Here is a 3,974-nt window from a genome sequence, read left to right as displayed (position 1 = left end):
AGAGAGAGAGAGAGAGAGAGAGAGAGAGAGAGAGAGAGAGAGAGAGAGAGAGAGAGAGAGAGAGAGAGAGAGAGAGAGAGAGAGAGAGAGAGAGAGAGAGAGAGAGAGAGAGAGAGAGAGAGAGAGAGAGAGAGAGAGAGAGAGAGAGAGAGAGAGAGAGAGAGAGAGAGAGAGAGAGAGAGAGAGAGAGAGAGAGAGAGAGAGAGAGAGAGAGAGAGAGAGAGAGAGAGAGAGAGAGAGAGAGAGAGAGAGAGAGAGAGAGAGAGAGAGAGAGAGAGAGAGAGAGAGAGAGAGAGAGAGAGAGAGAGAGAGAGAGAGAGAGAGAGAGAGAGAGAGAGAGAGAGAGAGAGAGAGAGAGAGAGAGAGAGAGAGAGAGAGAGAGAGAGAGAGAGAGAGAGAGAGAGAGAGAGAGAGAGAGAGAGAGAGAGAGAGAGAGAGAGAGAGAGAGAGAGAGAGAGAGAGAGAGAGAGAGAGAGAGAGAGAGAGAGAGAGAGAGAGAGAGAGAGAGAGAGAGAGAGAGAGAGAGAGAGAGAGAGAGAGAGAGAGAGAGAGAGAGAGAGAGAGAGAGAGAATCGTAATTGAATGAACACAGTTACATATAATTAAATATAAGATACAGCTTCTCTCTCTGTTATGTCTACGTTGGATTTCCCATACAATCGCAAATTTCTGAGCAGGTCGGAGAGCAGAACGATACTCTCTGTTACAACTTGGCGATGCTGTCGTGAATCCACGCTGCGGGAGGCAGTGACGTGTCGAGAGTGGGGGCGTCTAGCTGACTGGCCGCGCTCAGCGAAACTGTCTCGGCGTTTGCTTTGACAGTGGTATAACAACCTTCGTGAGAGTCGTGCGACGCCGCGCCGTTCGTCTCAGAATTGACGAGAGCTGTATCATATTTTCGAAAAATCGATCGCCGCGTCTCGTCACCAGCGGGCGATTTGCATCCTCTCATTCGCCGCTACTCATTCGAAAGTTTACGCGGTGTAGCAACGCGCCTCTCTTGAATCAGCCCTCTTCATCGCGCGTCAAAGAGGATCAATCGAATTAGAATCAATTGAAGTCAATCGAATTAAAGTCATTCTCGTTGAAATTTGAAGAGATACCTTTTCCGAAACTTTTCTTTCTTTTTGAAGAGAAAATAGTCGCAAAAGTGCAAGATTTATTACTGCGAACGACTAATACAAATTCTCTCCTTTGCGAGAGTGAAGCAATGAATTGATTTGATCGATGAGATCAACGACTACAATCACGTTTTCGTTTGAATAAACATTAAAGAGGAGATAGCATCAACTGTTTTTCTTGCTACAGACACAAGGGCACTATTATTACGATAGTTTACAGGCGCGTTGTGTGTGGTCTGTGCGTGTGATAAACGTTATCTACGTGCGATACAAAATCCTTTCGAGACTAAAAGGCGAGAGTTATCCTTTTCGGGAAATGTCGGTGGTGGTTCCTATCCTGTCCGGAAGCGCATATTAATCGCCTAAGGAGAACAATGTTGACGGCGCTCCTCTGTGGCTCCTCGTAAAAGGGCATCTCATCGTGCCCATCCGTTTAATAATTCGATCGTTAAGTGATGTCACGACTCGTTCCGTTTCGTTAAAAGGTAAACCAATTTTTTTCATAAGCTGTATATATTTTGCGCACAAATATTTTAGAATTTTCTGTTTGGAACAAATATTTAAATTGTAAATATTATGATATTATGATAATATTATGATATTAGGACACGCACGGTAATTTTATATGATTCAGAGAAAAATAGTCATATGCGGATATAATATTATATATAAACATGTAAATTACTCAATATATAAATTATTCGACAAATTTTAATTATATTACCTCAGATGTCTTTACTAATATTTTCTTAATTTGCTTATAGAAATATAGAAAAGTATATTTAGCTGTGTGAACCTAAAATTGAAATATTGAATTAATATCAATCGAGATCTATGTTTAAAATTTTCTTTCTTTTTTTCTATACATTATTATGTATTCAATTAAAATACGGATTACACATTTACCGTTCCGTTTTTATCACAGTTACTTTTATAAACCCAGTTTCAATTTTAATCTTAGGAAAAACAGGAAATAATGCATCTTATTTATTTCATGATAAACAGCTATAAATATAATGCGTATTATACACTTAATCCACATACGCGTAATTGAAACAATAATTATATTGATATTATCATAAAAAGCTACTTCCGTATGTAGATATAACACGAACAAAATCGTTCAATGCCAAACGACGTAATAATAAATACAGGAAATGATTCACGAACTTGAAATTGTACCCCTGAATAGCAATCAACATATTACTCGATAATCTTCGCTTGAATGATTTGCACACGAGAGGATTTACTTGATGACAAATCTTTCCTCAATTCTACAATCTTTGCACACTCAACGATTTACAAAATCCGTATGTGTAACGAACTTTCGTGGAATTAATTTTCACATAGTGATAAATTTTAACACGTTTGCTCAGACATGCGAGGGATAAAGCACGAAAGCGAAATAGGTCATTATACACGGTTTGGAATTGCAGATTTTAGCCTTATAACATACTATACAAAATTAATATATAATTACGAGAATAAATAATTTATTGGTAACAATTTGATACGTCAAATTAATATAGTGATCTGACGAAAAATTAGTTATCTAGAACGTAACTGCTTGAAAATGAGTGAAAGGATAATGCATCGCGAGAAATCGCATTGCGTTTAATTAATACAGTAGGTTGAGTAAACCGAAATTTATCTACATCGAGCTATTTATCACGTCCTTTGCGGCAAGCACTGCCACGATATCTCGACGAATTAATTTTCGCGCGAATGTAATGTGCACGCGCATTATACGATTCTCACATAATTAATATATCACTATCGATACACGAATGCTGGAATTTTTATTTTGTTTAAATAATCACGCTTATAATTGCCAATAGCATGAGAATTAGCGCGCGAAAACAGAACGCGAGTTTCATATCGAGTGGTAAATGTGATGATCTTCATTCTTTCAGAAGAGGAGTTTTTTATCATGCGATGAAAAAAATTGCGAAATTTTTAGAACGAACAAAATTATTCGAGTGAGATTGCGCATTTTTTAACGGTGCGATTTCATTTGTTAAAACAATTAACATCATCGAGGCGATGTCGAATAATTGGACGATCTTCCTGTTAGTTTGCTTTCCTGCGCCTGGGCTTGAACTTGGAAATTGCATTTGACACATAAAATGGTTTGTCAGCTGTAAATGTAATCATGATGTAATGACGGATGTCATATTTTTCTATTTGAAACACACGACATCTCTTGTTTCATTGTTCTTGTGTAGGCCTTATTATAATTTCGATTTAATCTATTTTGTTTGATTGAAACATTAACGGAAAATATAAAACTTGTCTAAAAATAAAAAGACTTTTATTTCTCTCTTTATAAATTTTTTCAATTCAGCAAAGAGCATTACAAATGGATATTGAAACATTTTATCAATTACGAGTCGGTTTTTTACTCTGCATATTATTGATCGGAAGTCGATAGTAAATTACTTAATACTATATCGGTTTTTGCTGTTAATTAGAGCGTGGACCCGCCTGTCGACAATTAACAAGTAGGTCATTCGATCGTCCACCAGGAACGCAAAAGGGAAAGCATAAGAGCAGATTCATCAGTTGCTGATAGCGTGTTTTATCGATCGGATGATATTATCGAAGATTTCTCATTGTATGTGTGCCTGGCGAAAATCGATTCTCCAAATTATCAAGCTCTCTAATTTTCCGCAGTAATTGAATTTATTGATAAAATCAAGAAAATTAAGAAAATTTATTTACAATTATGTTAAAACTAAAATATAGTATAATAAAAATCTAAAAGAATTTAGAATGTACCAAATAACTCGCAATTTTTACTTTTTTAATACTTCTACATTATTTTTTATAAAAAAACAAAATATAATTTATAAT

The 3,974-nt window shown here is 36.4% G+C and overlaps 1 protein-coding gene across 1 annotated transcript in view; it reads left to right on the top strand.

Moving 5' to 3' along the window:
* Positions 1-824: 824 nt before the first annotated feature.
* Positions 825-3,974, top strand: part of LOC115237096 (protein FAM49B) — a 23,576-nt gene continuing 20,426 nt past the window's right edge. The window contains exon 1 of the mRNA XM_029809944.1: positions 825-1,606. The gene's annotated coding sequence lies outside the window, so the exon portion shown is untranslated. The remainder of the gene's footprint in view (positions 1,607-3,974) is intronic.

The sequence above is a fragment of the Formica exsecta genome, unplaced genomic scaffold (assembly GCF_003651465.1).
Source record: "Formica exsecta isolate Colony F162 unplaced genomic scaffold, ASM365146v1 scaffold272, whole genome shotgun sequence".
NCBI classification, from domain to species: Eukaryota; Metazoa; Arthropoda; class Insecta; order Hymenoptera; family Formicidae; genus Formica; species Formica exsecta.
This window is presented reverse-complemented; position numbering and strand designations above follow the sequence as displayed.